Source organism: Anomaloglossus baeobatrachus, chromosome 6 (assembly GCF_048569485.1).
Source record: "Anomaloglossus baeobatrachus isolate aAnoBae1 chromosome 6, aAnoBae1.hap1, whole genome shotgun sequence".
In the NCBI taxonomy this organism is placed as follows: Eukaryota; Metazoa; Chordata; class Amphibia; order Anura; family Aromobatidae; genus Anomaloglossus; species Anomaloglossus baeobatrachus.
This window is the reverse complement of record NC_134358.1, coordinates 478,100,501-478,114,848: the sequence shown is the minus strand read 5'-3', so window position 1 is coordinate 478,114,848 and position 14,348 is coordinate 478,100,501. Positions and strand designations below refer to the sequence as shown.

The 14,348-nt window shown below is 46.8% G+C and overlaps 1 long non-coding RNA gene across 1 annotated transcript; it reads right to left on the bottom strand.

Annotated features, from left to right (window-relative positions):
• Positions 1 to 7,945: 7,945 nt before the first annotated feature.
• LOC142244475 (uncharacterized) lies at positions 7,946 to 8,772 on the bottom strand. Its single transcript, XR_012724557.1, has 3 exons — positions 8,460 to 8,772; positions 8,268 to 8,327; positions 7,946 to 8,187 (listed from the first exon to the last, which is right to left on the bottom strand). It is a non-coding gene; the product is annotated as an uncharacterized LOC142244475 (long non-coding RNA).
• Positions 8,773 to 14,348: the final 5,576 nt, after the last annotated feature.

Below are 14,348 nucleotides of genomic sequence, written 5' to 3'. Positions count from 1 at the left end.
GGTCTCAGCGCAATCAGTCTCCCTGTGATGTGTCTGATGAGAGTGATCAGGAATCCACTCCTGGAACCCCTCTCAACCTGGATACCCCGGATGGGGATGCCATGGTAAACGACCTTATCTCAGCTATCAATAGGCTGTTGGATATTTCTCCCCCAGCCCCTTCAGCAGAAGAGGCGGCGGCGGAGCAGGAGAAGTTTCGTTTCCTTTATCCCAAGCGTAAATTGAGTGCTTTGTTAGATCACTCTGACTTCAGAGAATCAATCCAGAAGCACGACGCTCACCCAGAAAGGCGTTTCTCTAAACGATCTAAAGATACGCGTTTCCCTTTCCCCCCTGAGGTGGTCAAGCGCTGGACACAGTGTCCAAAGGTAGACCCCCCGATTTCCAAACTTGCAGCTAGATCCATAGTTGCAGTGGAGGATGGCGCTTCACTTAAAGATGCCAATGACAGACAGATGGACCTTTGGTTAAAATCTGTCTATGAAGCTATCGGCGCGTCGTTTGCTCCGGCATTCGCAGCCGTATGGGCACTCCAGGCTATTTCAGCTGGCTTAGCAAAAGTGGATGCTATCATGCATCCAGCAGTGCCGCAAGTGGCACACCTTACCACGCAGATGTCGGCGTTTGCGTCTTACGCTATCAATGCGGTCCTAGAATCTACCAGTCGCACCTCAATGGCGTCCGCCAATTCGGTAGTTTTGCGCAGAGCCTTGTGGTTAAAGGACTGGAAAGCAGATGCTGGTTCCAAAAAATGTTTAACCAGTTTGCCTTTGTCTAGAGATAGACTGTTTGGCGAGCCATTGGCTGACATCATTAAGCAGTCCAAGGGTAAAGACTCCTCTTTACCACAACCCAGAACATCTAAACCTCAGCAGAAAAAGTGGCAGCAGAGGTTTCAGTCCTTTCGAGGTTCGGGCAAGACACCATTTACCTCGTCCAAAGGGACTCAGAGGACGCAAAGAAACTCAGATTCGTGGCGGACTCACACACGCCCCAAGAAAGCAAATGGAGGTACCGCTTCCAAAGCGGCTACCTCATGACTTCCAGCCCCCCCCCTCCGCATCGCCGGTCGGGGGCAGGCTCTCCCGCTTTTCCGGCATTTGGATGTCACAGGTCAAAGACCGGTGGGTGACGGACATTTTGTCTCGCGGGTACAGAATCGAGTTCAATTCTCGTCCTCCAGCTCGGTTCTTCAGAACCTCCCCACATCCAGACCGAGCAGATGCTCTGCTGCAGGCGGTGGATTCCCTAAAAGCGGAAGGAGTGGTGATCCCAGTCCCTCCTCAGGAACAAGGGCAAGGGTTTTACTCCAATCTCTTTGTGGTTCCAAAAAAGGACGGCTCGTTCCGTCCTGTTCTGGACCTAAAACGGCTCAACAAACATGTGCACGCCAGGAGGTTCCGGATGGAAACCCTCCGCTCTGTCATTGCCTCAATGTCCAGAGGAGACTTCCTTGCCTCAATAGACATCAAAGATGCTTATCTCCACGTGCCAATTGCTACAGAACATCAACGTTTTCTACGTTTTGTGATAGGAGACGACCATTTTCAGTTCGTAGCTCTTCCATTTGGTCTGGCGACAGCCCCACGGGTCTTCACCAAGGTCATGGCGGCGGTGGTAGCAGTCTTGCACTCTCAGGGACACTCGGTGATCCCTTACCTAGACGACTTATTGGTCAAAGCTCCCTCTCAGGAGGCATGTCAGCACAGCCTGAATGCTACGCTGGAGACTCTACAGTCTTTCGGATGGATCATCAACTTTCCAAAGTCGATCCTATCACCGACTCAGTCACTAACGTATCTTGGCATGGAGTTTCATACTCTAGCAGCGATAGTGAAGCTGCCGCTGAACAAGCAGCGGTCACTACAGACAGGGGTGCAATCTCTCCTGCAGGGCCAGTTGCATCCCTTGCGGCGTCTCATGCATTTCCTAGGGAAGATGGTGGCAGCCATGGAAGCAGTTCCCTTTGCGCAGTTTCATCTGCGCCCTCTTCAATGGGACATTCTCCGCCAATGGGACGGGAAGTCAACGTCCCTGGACAGGAAAGTCTCGCTTTCCCAGACGACCAAGGACTCTCTACAATGGTGGCTCCTTCCCACCTCATTATCTCAGGGAAGATCCTTCCTGCCCCCATCCTGGGCAGTAGTTACGACAGATGCGAGTCTGTCGGGGTGGGGAGCAGTGTTTCTCCACCACAGGGCTCAGGGGACGTGGACTCCGCAGGAGTCCACCCTTCAGATCAATGTTCTGGAAATCAGAGCAGTGTATCTTGCCCTACTAGCCTTCCAGCAGTGGCTGGAAGGAAAGCAGATCCGAATCCAATCGGACAACTCCACAGCGGTGGCATACATCAACCACCAAGGAGGGACGCGCAGTCGGCAAGCCTTCCAAGAAGTCCGGCGCATTCTAATGTGGGTGGAGGACAGAGCATCCACCATATCCGCGGTTCACATCCCAGGCGTAGAAAACTGGGAAGCAGACTTCCTCAGTCGCCAGGGCATGGACGCAGGGGAATGGTCCCTTCACCCGGACGTGTTTCAGGAAATCTGTCGCCGCTGGGGAGTGCCGGACGTCGACCTAATGGCATCCCGGCACAACAACAAGGTCCCGGCATTCATGGCGAGGTCGCGCGATCAAAGAGCTCTGGCGGCAGACGCCTTGGTTCAAGATTGGTCGCAGTTTCAGCTCCCTTACGTGTTTCCGCCTCTGGCGCTCTTGCCCAGAGTGCTACGCAAGATCAGATCCGAGTGCAGCCGCATCATACTCGTCGCTCCAAACTGGCCGAGGAGGTCGTGGTATCCGGATCTGTGGCATCTCACGATCGGTCGACCGTGGTCACTGCCAGACCGACCAGACTTACTGTCCCAAGGGCCGTTTTTCCATCAGAATTCTGCGGCCCTGAACCTGACTGTGTGGCCATTGAGTCCTGGATCCTAGCATCTGCAGGATTATCTCAAGGAGTGGTTGCCACAATGAGACAAGCTAGAAAGTCGAATTCTGCTAAGATATACCACAGAACGTGGAAGATTTTCTTATCCTGGTGCTCGGCCCAGGGAGTGTCTCCCTGGCCATTTGCGTTACCCAAGTTTCTTTCCTTCCTGCAATCGGGGTTAGAAAAGGGCTTGTCGCTCAGCTCCCTTAAAGGGCAAGTTTCGGCACTATCCGTGTTTTTTCAGAAGCGTCTAGCACGTCTTCCTAAGGTGCGCACGTTCCTGCAGGGGGTCTGTCATATTGTGCCCCCGTACAAGCGACCGTTAGATCCATGGGATCTGAACAGGGTACTAGTTGCTCTCCAGAAGCCGCCCTTCGAGCCTCTGAAGGAAGTTTCCTTTTCTCGGCTGTCGCAGAAAGTGGCGTTTCTTGTTGCGATCACATCGCTTCGGCGAGTGTCTGAGCTGGCAGCTCTGTCATCCAAGGCTCCCTTCCTTGTGTTCCACCAGGACAAGGTTGTGCTGCGCCCCATTCCGGAGTTTCTTCCTAAGGTCGTATCCTCTTTTCATCTTAATCAGGATATTTCCTTGCCTTCTTTTTGCCCTCATCCGGTTCACCGGTATGAAAAGGACTTACGTTTGCTAGATCTGGTGAGAGCACTCAGAATCTACATTTCCCGCACGGCGCCCATACGCCGTTCCGATGCACTTTTTGTCCTTGTCGCTGGTCCGCGCAAGGGGTTGCAGGCTTCTAAAGCCACCCTGGCTCGATGGATCAAAGAACCAATTCTAGAGGCCTACCGTTCTGCGGGGCTTCCGGTTCCTTCAGGGCTAAAAGCCCACTCAACCAGAGCCGTGGGTGCGTCCTGGGCATTACGTCACCAGGCTTCGGCTCAACAGGTGTGCCAGGCAGCTACCTGGTCCAGTCTGCACACTTTCACCAAGCATTATCAGGTGCATACCTATGCTTCGGCGGATGCCAGCTTAGGTAGAAGAGTCCTGCAGGCGGCAGTGACACCCACATAGGGGAGGGCTGTTTTGCAGCTCTAACATGAGGTATTTATTTACCCACCCAGGGACAGCTTTTGGACGTCCCAATCGTCTGGGTCTCCCAATAGAGCGCTGAAGAAGAAGGGAATTTTGTTACTTACCGTAAATTCCTTTTCTTCTAGCTCTTATTGGGAGACCCAGCACCCGCCCTGTTGTCCTTCGGGATGTTTTTTTGTTGTTTGCGGGTACACATGTTGTTCATGTTGAACGGTTTTTCAGTTCTCCGATGTTATTCGGAGTTAATTTGTTTAAACCAGTTATTGGCTTCCTCCTTCTTGCTTTGGCACTAAAACTGGAGAACCCGTGATACCACGGGGGGGGTATAGCCAGAGGGGGAGGGGCCTTGCACTTTTAATGTAGTGCTTTGTGTGGCCTCCAGAGGGCAGTAGCTATACCCCAATCGTCTGGGTCTCCCAATAAGAGCTAGAAGAAAAGGAATTTACGGTAAGTAACAAAATTCCCTTCTTATCTATGTACATAGGGGGAAGTATTATAGCTTTTCTATTCCTGACGTTATATATTCAATACCGCTGTACATATAGTTATGTTCTTGTACATAGGGGCAGTATTATAGTAGTTATATTCTTGTATATAGGAGCAGTATTATAGTAGTTATATTCTTGTACATAGGGGCAGTATTATAGTAGTTATATTCTTGTACATAGGGAGCAGTATTATAGTAGTTATATTCTTGTACATAGGAGGCAGTATTATAGCAGTTATATTCTTGTACATAGGGGCAGTATTATAGTAGTTATATTCTTGTATATAGGAGCAGTATTATAGTAGATATATTCTTGTACATAGGGGCAGTATTATAGTAGTTATATTATTGTATATAGGGGCAGTATTATAGTAGTTATATTCTTGTATATAGGAGCAGTATTATAGTAGTTATGTTCTTGTACATAGGGGCAGTATTATAGTAGTTATATTCTTGTGCATAGGAGCAGTATTATAGTAGTTAAATTCTTGTATATAGGGGGCAGTATGATAGTAGTTATATTCTTGTACATAGGGGGCCGTATTATAGTAGTTATATTATTGGACATAGGAGCAGTATTAAAGTAGTTGTACATAGGTGGCAGTATTATAGCAGCTATATTCTTGTGCTTAGTTTATAACAATGTAGTAATACATTAATTTCCTTTTTTTTCAGATGTCTTCCAACAAACAAGAATTCATAAGGGAGGTGATTGAGATGTATCAATCCCTGCCTTGTTTGTGGAAGATAAAGTCTGTCGATTACAGCAATCGATACAAGAAAAAGCAGGCCTATGAGCAGCTTATTGAATTGTTCCAGAGGCATAACCCTACGGAGACCATTACGACAGAGATTGTGCGAAAGAAAATCCAGGGTCTTCGCACCGTTTATAAAAAGGAACTAAATAAGGTGGAAAAGGCCAGCAAATCTGGTGCCGGAACGGAGGAACTTTACGTTCCAAAGCTTTGGTACTACGATTTGCTGGCCTTCATAAGAGACCAAGAGGTACCACGGACAATAACATCGCTGTCCTTTGGTCCCGGAACACAGCCTGAGGTCCGGTCTGACACCACAGTTGGAGATGTAAGTACCTTTGTGAAACTTTTGATGTACATGGCATTATTTAATTGAAAATAGTTACTACGGTTTTCTATGATTACTGTTGCAGATTTCAAAATGTATCCCTTCCAGTTCAGATAAGTATACTCCTTTACTAGTTTCCCCCACTCTATTTTCATACCGTGTAATGACATTTCATATCCTGTAGCACTAGTCTGCCCCTCCCATTAGTTTCCAGTGCATGTGTATCCCTGTGCCTGCTGCTCATGATATCTGAGTTTAACATCATTTTTATTGTTCCGCAGGATCGTTGTGAAGCTGGGCCAATAGCGACAGGTGGTGATGATGAAATTGCCGGGACTTCCGAGGAGACCGCAGAAGCTCCATTACCACGGCGGATCTCCTCAACCCGTAAGAGGCAGCCGAACAACTCATCTTCAACAGACCTTATGGATATGGCGAAGAAAATCCTGGAGCAGCACAGCAGACCATCCATTTGCGGATTTGCCCAGCTTACGGATGAAAGACTCCGTAAGCTGGATGACAAACAAAGAGTTCATGTCGAAAGGGTCATGCTGGAGGCCCTCAACAAGGCGGCAGAGGGGAAACTGACAGACTCCTCAAAAGTGTGTGACGTAGAACATCGACAACAGTCTTCATGGGATCAAGTGCCATGGATGAGGATGGAGCCTCCACCACACCTCCAGCATTACCCCCCCGCACAGTATCCCATGTTCCCCCCAACGAACCAATTTTTCAGCCCACAGAGGCAACATTTAAATGACTCGAATAAGCAATACCAAAATTTATAGTTTTTGTTTTTTGTTATAATATTTATGCTGTTTTTGTTGTTGTTTAAGCAATGTTAGGGAATTGTAATAAAAAATGTCTTTGATTTCAAACTTTTGTACAGCTTTCATGAATTCTGCATAACATTATTCACGGGGTAAAGGGTTGGGTGGAGGTCAAGGTCGCCATCATGGCACAACTCTACAGATGCACGATGCACATATATAATGTGTGTGTGTGGGTGTTTTTTTTTATTTTTTTTAAATAAGAATGTTTTTGTGGGTTCTTTGTTTTAAAGCTGTGGTGGGGAACATAGTGCTCTCCCTGCTGCCTTCTAGTGCTGTCACTGTCAGTGCTGTTTGTGTTATGCCACCTACAGCTCTTTGTGCTGCCACCTATTGCTGTGTTGCCCAGGGATTGGGGGGGAAATGAGATCCTGGCCAAGGGGTTACTTCTGCAGGTATCCCGGTGTCGTGACCCGGTCTGTAATGTCAAGCTCCCAAAAAAGAGGGGGATTAGGTAGGGGGAATTGTCTGTCACGCCACCCGTGGGTTGCGTTGATAAGGTGGTGGCACCGCCACTGCCTCTGGGGACCGTGCCTGGGACTGATGGTGTGGGGCAGCTAGGTGGGATACCCTCCACGGGTAGGGGGATTTATAGTCCCAGGGCCCAATTGGGAGAGGTAGTTTGTAGAGTGACGGGTACAGTCCTCGCCTTGTACCGGGTGGTGCAGGAGTACTCACAGTATAAACCAATAACTAACCCCAGTCCAGTAATTAACCAAGTTGCTGGTAACAGGTGCCAACGGCCCGCTGCTGTGAAGACGGGTCCCACACCCGTGTGTGTAATTCAGGTGATCTTTTCCTGCCCGAGGTATGTGTCTTCTTTTCACACTGGTCCGTACTGGGTCCCGACAGCTGGCACCCCTCTCCTGGTCCACTTCGGGTCCCACAAGAGGCTGGCCCATTCCTGAGGCCGTGAGTACCACTCACCCCAGCCCCACACAGGGGCTGCTTATGTGACGCCCTGGACTAGCCAGGTGGTCTCAGAGGTAACATCACACACACACACACACCCTCCCCTGGACAGTCAAGATCATTGAAAAAAAAAAAAACATTGTTGCTACTCTACAGTCTTGATGTCCTCCTGTTTTCGTGGGGAGGGGGTGAGTGGGGTCTGATTGGCTGGTGTGTGTTTGTGTGTGGGAACCTCCCCAAGGGAGGGTTAAATCAGCATCAATAACATGTATGCAGACCTCTGTAACACCCAGGTTTTGCCAGGGCGGCACAGTGCTCTTTGTGCTGCCAACTACTGCTCAGGGTGATGTATATGCCCCATACTCTTAAGGGATGTATATGACGCAGCCTCTCCTGGGATGTATATGCCTCAGTGTTTCCTGTGATGTATGTGCCCTAGCTTCTCCTGTGTTGTGTATGCCCCCAGCCTCTCCAGACCAAGACATACATGGAAATGTAGTGGTGAGAATCAAAATGATCAATCTCACCGAACATCACAGTCTCTCCAGCCACCACTCTGGGGCTGATTTTATTAATTATTTTAACAAATATAGCCTGGTCGTGTTCAAGTTGATAATTTGGTGTGGCCCCCGTTGGTTGGTAGAAAATTCCAAATGGTCCCCGGCAGTAAATAGGTTCCCAAACCCTGTTTGAAAGTTTTGTCCAAAAATGTAAGCAACAGCGAAAATAAACTAGAAAGATTTATGTGACATACAAAACAAAAAAAACATTTAAATCACAAACATTCAGTGGCCCTGCTGTTGGGCTGCCAAAAACTGTTCCAGCAGCTCCCCATGACGCCGGACGGCTTCTGACAAACGGCGTTGTGAATCCAACACGTCCTGTAGTGTGGGGATTTCTGTGGAGGGAATGGGAAAAGTTAACCATCCTTGTTCCAACATCGAACTGTCAGGTATATGTTTTTGGTTGACCACTTACGGTTCTGGGGTTCATCACCTTCTTCCTCTGAGGCGCTGATGGCCCAACCAGATCCTGTGGCTAGGGAACACAAATCAAATATTAGTACACGACAGCCCACCATCATTTAAACATCCATGTATCCTTTACAACTTGTAGGGACACCATGTTATGTGCATAAATTACAGGAAGGGTAGCCTGCACAAAACTCACCAACTGATGCGGGGGAGAAGGCATCGTTAGAAGGAGAAGTATGGGGAGACAGGGTAGAAGGTGGTGATGGGGTTGAAGGAAGAGATGGTGTTGCAGCTGGTGATGGGGTTGAAGGAAGAGATGGGGTTGCAGCAGGTGATGGGGTTGGAGAAGGAGAGGGTGTCCCAGCAGGCGGAGGTGGTGGATCGGAAGCAGGAGATGTTGGAGCCGGCGGGGATGATGGCTCCGCAGCAGGAGATGCTGGAGCTGGCGGAGATGGTGGATCCACAGCCGGAGAGGGTGGAGATGGTGGAGCTGCCTGTGCAGCTGGAGGTGGTCCTAGGTATAGGAGAAAACTTTTATTGAGCGCATAACTCCAGGCCACCATGGCTTACGCCTACTTGACACCATACAATTCTGCATACGATATCGTATGTGATGTGACACGCCCCCATCTTATGTGCGACAACTGAAATTTGTTGACCGTGTCGCACCTATGCTTTGTTCCTGTCACAAGTACTTACCCTTCTATACGACCATCCATACGTAAGAAGCGGGACGCAGGTAAGTTGCAGTTCATCATTCCCGGGGTGTCACACACTGCGATGTGTGCTGCCTCGGGAACATTGAGCAACCAGACGTTCAATTTTTAGTAATTGAACGACGTGTATGCGATGACCGGTTATTCGTTTAATCGTAATCGCATGTAGGTTTTACAGACTACAATATCTCTAACGATGCCGGATGTGCATCACTTACAACGTGACCCCGCCGACACATCGGTAGATATATTGTAGCATGTAAAGCCCGTGTATAGCCTGCTTTTTTACGTATGTTTGACAAACCTTTTTCTAGGGGCACCAGACACATGGGGACCACTTGCCTCAAAGCAGCAGACATGCTGCATTCATTGGAAAAACAAGGCACAAAAATCAATCACTTAAATTCTTCTATTTTATTCTGTTCTGTAAATAGTATAACATATGGCTTGTACTCAAGGCTTCTAATGTCACTCTGATATGCACCGAGATAACAATGATAATCAGAGATGTAAATGCAAAGAGAAAATAAACCCATTACCCCAGGAGCATTGAAGTTTTTAGGTATCTGAAATTTACCTATGATCAAGTTAGATAATTAGCTCTTTTTCGCCACCTTGACCCTCTGATATGCACACTAGATATCTTGGTATAATGTAATTATTTTCTTTAGATATGCACTGAGATAACACTGATAATCAGGTCAATGGACAATACTCCAAACGCGATTACACAGCATGGTTTATTGCGAAATGGTTTTTGTAAAGACTGGCACAGTGTTGATCAAATCCTAATATATGCAAAGAGTAAATAATCCCATTACCCCAGGAGCATTGAAGTTTTTAGGTATCTGAAATTTACCTATGGTCAAGTTTGCATACCATACCTTTTACAAAGGATAATTAGCTCTTTTTCGCCACCTTGTCCCTCTGATATGCACACTAGATATCTCGGTATAATGTGATTATTTTCTTTGCAATATATTGCATTTGAACTACACTGTGCTTTCCAAACAACCTTGTTCTAATCGCGTTTGGAGCATTGTCCAGTCATCTGACTATCCTTCTTATCTCGTTGCATATCTGAGTGAGCAAGTTTAGAAGCCATATGTGTGTGTATATTTCTAGTGCATATGTTTCAGAAATAAATCCCCTCCTTTGGGTCCTCGCCAAACTACCTCATATTTTACACAATTGTATTATTATTCTTTGTAAATTTTATATAAATTAAGATTATTTTTTTTTATTTTAATGATTGGTCATTGGCATTTTGTGCCATGTTTTTCCAATTGTAATCGCTGGGTCACCAGTGTCGGGGAAGAATATCACAGTTAATGTCCATGTTATGAAAGTATGTATGCTGCATTCATTCCTGCACTTATGCATGCGTGGGGAGTGGGTGACAGGTCCTCGATAACTCGTTCAGCACCCATGTGTTCGATTATTTTTGTTTTACTGATTTTTTTCAATACCTTTCATTTTTCCACCAGACAGAACTTTTCAGATTTTTCAGTCAATGTTCCCATATGTTTTCTGCGGGAACCTCACAGCACTTTTTCTTGCTGTAAGCTGCGTCCAACACCATTAAAGGGGGATTGACACACCACGACATCGCAAATATAAGTCGATGGCTTCACGGAAATCTTGACGCACAAACGGCCGCATTAGCGATGCCGTTGCGTGTGACTCCGATGAGCGATTTTGCATCGTTGAAAAAACGGGCAAAAACGCTAATCGGCGACATGGGTGTCCATTCTCAAAAATCGTGAATGCAGCAGTAACGAAGTTGTTCCTCGTTCCTGCGGCAGCACACATCGCTGCGTGTGACGCCACAGGAACGAGGAAGCTCCCCTTCCATGCCTCCCGGCCACATTGCGTAAGGAAGGAGGTTTTACCCAATACTGTATATAACATATATACTATCCTTCATACACAAACAGTAAGTTACGGACTGTGTGACCCCTCGTGGCCCTGCACGCACACCTATCCTTTTTTTCACTGGCAGCACAGGTGTCACACGGATCGCACACTGATGTGATCTGTGTGACATCAGTGTGACAAATACCAGAGAAAACACGGGTCTTTTTAATAAAAAGATTTTCTATATTTACCTCTCTCCAGCGCTGCTGTCTCTGGCTCTGCTGCCTCCCGGTCCTTATCGATGGTAATTATACTCACTGAATATTCACTGCAGTGAGCAGCTGGAAGCAGGGACAGTGATGGGGACCGCATTGCTGGGTGAGTATACAGGTGTGTGTGTATGTTGAGAACCTGGAAGCCGGAGCATCTCGGGGACTCGTCACAGTTCCCAATGAACTCTGATGAACCCATGAAGCTGTAGCGTGGGTGTCGCAGGATGGTCATCAAAGTTCATTAGAAACTCTGATGACCTCCTGGAGGCCACTGTGCTTGCAGAATACTCACCTGTCCCTGCGTTGATGCCCTCAACGGTGCTGTGCCCGGTGCTGTCATCGCGCCGCTCCGGCTTCCAGGTCCTGAGTGCGGTGAATAATCAATGAATGAGCGGTGGTCAGGAGCGGGAGGCAGCAGAGCCGAAGAAAGCAGGTAAATATCCATGATCCATGAACCATAAAGCCATGGGTTGTTCATGGGTAAACAAAGCTGAACAGGACCAAAGCCGCTAAACAGCACTCACCATGACGCCTCTCGATGTCTGCTCGGATGCTGGCGAGGAGTTCACTGGACTTATACCGCAGGTCTGCCAGTTTCTTCCTAATTTGGGTTGTGGATCGCTCCACCCCAAATCGACGGGCCAGGCCTCTACTAATTAGCCTCAGCACAGCCTGCTTATGAAGCATGGGATGGTCATGCTGTGCCTCGCAGAAATAGTCTTTTTTTACCATCATTTTTACTAAATAACGGACCTCCACAGGCCCCCATGGAGAACTGCGACTCCTAGCCGCCATGTTCCCGCCTCTGAACATTAACAGAACATGTACGCCGCCCAACAGACTTCAAAGGCGACGTGAGCAACGTCATCACGTCACGTTCTGAACAACGTCGCAATAGCGATCCCGCTAGCGGTCTCGTTATCAACGAGGCGCTCGAACCGCGTCACAGTAGCGTTCCCGTTTGTGAAACTAGCGGTCTGAATAAAGCTAGCACAGAGTCACAGTAGCGTTCCCGTCTGCGATCCCGGCTGTAACCGAGTCAGATAGCAAAAGGCATAGATAGCACTTAAATCTTTGATTTATCTTTGTGTATTGGATTTTTGTGTTATGGAATTATGGAATGTAAAGTTATGGAATATTCTTGTACATAGGAGCAGTATTATAGTAGTTATATTCTTGTATATAGGGGCAGTATTATAGTAATTATATTCTTGTATATAGGGGCAGTATTATAGTAGTTATATTCTTGTACATAGAGGCAGTATTATAGTAGTTATATTCTTGTACATAGGAGCAGTATTATAGTAGTTATATTCTTGTATATAGGAGCAGTATTATAGTAGTTATATTCTTGTATATAGGGGCAGTATTATAGTAGTTATATTCTTGTACATAGGAGCAGTATTATAGTAGTTATATTCTTGTGCATAGGGGCAATATTATAGTAGTTATATTCTTGTGCATAGGGGCAATATTATAGTACTTATATTCTTGTACATAGGGGGCAGTATTATAGTAGTTATATTCTTGTGCATAGGGGCAATATTATAGTAGTTATATTCTTGTGCATAGGGGCAATATTATAGTAGTTATATTCTTGTACATAGGGGGCAGTATTATAGTAGTTATATTCTTGTGCATAGGGGCAGTATTATAGTATTTTTATTCTTGTGCATAGGTTGCAGTATTATAGTAGTTATAATCTTGTACATCGGGGCAGGTGGGACACCACCGCTGTTGTTGTTGGGCACCCAGGGGAGAGGTAGTGGCAGCTGGATGTTAACCCCTCCGCGGGTAGGGAGGGTGGTCCCGGGGCCCAATGACTTTTTGCTGGGTATAGCAATGGCATAAAGTGTTAGTGGTATCATTTTGATTTACAAATCTATTATGGGAAGGAGAATAGAGCGGACATGCAATTATACTCGATGGGGTATCGGTACAGAGGACCTAAATGGTTGTTGGTCCAAATGGCAGTCAATGTAATAAAAGTCATCAACCATAATAGTTTATATAACATTTTATTGAACAAATGCAAACATTATAAAATTCAGAAAGATTAAAATAAAATGGACAACAAAAATATATTATTAAAAAAACAGTATAGACAGCAAAATGCTCAGTAGGCCTCTATAACATCTGTTGCTGCCAACTTACAGCACCAGGACCGTTAAAATATTGGCAGTAGTTTTCTCGGCAGGCCTTCGCATCATCCTTGTTTCTGCCATGTATGACCGGTTGAAGGCCTGCGATTGCTGGAGCGTTAGCACGCCACTCACCAAGAACCACTTCCCCATTTGTTGGTTCCACAGAGTCCACGAAACCAGGCGGACTGTACACATTTACATCTTGACGACGAAGGAAGTTGTGCAGCGTGCAACAGGCCAAAACAACAGAGTCTATTGATTGTAGCTTTAGGTTAATCGGAGTGTGGAAAAGTCTGAAGCGGTTGGCCATGATCCCGAAGGCATTTTCTACTACCCGACGTGCCCTTGACAAGCGGTAATTGAAAATGCGTCTTTCCTGCGTAAGAGCGTTTTGTGGAAACGGTTTTAGAAGATTGGCATGAAGTGGGAAGGCTTCATCGCCGACAAAAACAAAATTAAGGTTTCCTGTGGTCTCAGAGTTGGGTGGCAAGTGCAGGGCACCGTTCTGCAAATGCTCACCAAATGCTGTGTGCTCTAAAACACCACCATCAGAAACCCTGCCGTTCATGCCAACATCGACATTCATGAATTCATAGTTTGCATTAACAAGGGCCATCATGATGAGGCTGAAATAGCCCTTGTAATTGTAAAAATAGGATCCGCTGTTCCGTGGTTGCGTGATGCGCACATGTTTTCCATCCAAAGCCCCACCACAGTTTGGGAACTGCCAGAGCTGCTCAAAATCCTTGGCAATTTTATTCCATGCCTCCACTGTTTTAGGAAATTGATTATCGCTGCGTAGACTGCGAACAATTGCATTACATGTCTCCGGAATTATTACGCTGAGCAGGGACCTTGAAACAGCAGCAGAAAAATGCAAGTCTTGGAGGGAGCGTCCTGTGGCCAGGAATCGCAGTGTGACTGCCAATCTTTCATCTGGGGGGACGGCAGCACGCATCTTTGTATCCTTTCGTTGAATGAGTGGCGTAACTCTTTCCAGTAACATTTTGAAGGATTCCTCTGACATCCGCAGATAGTTGCGGAAATCATGAGGATCCTTCTCCTGCAGCTCTCTGATAAGTTGCATGTGTGAGAA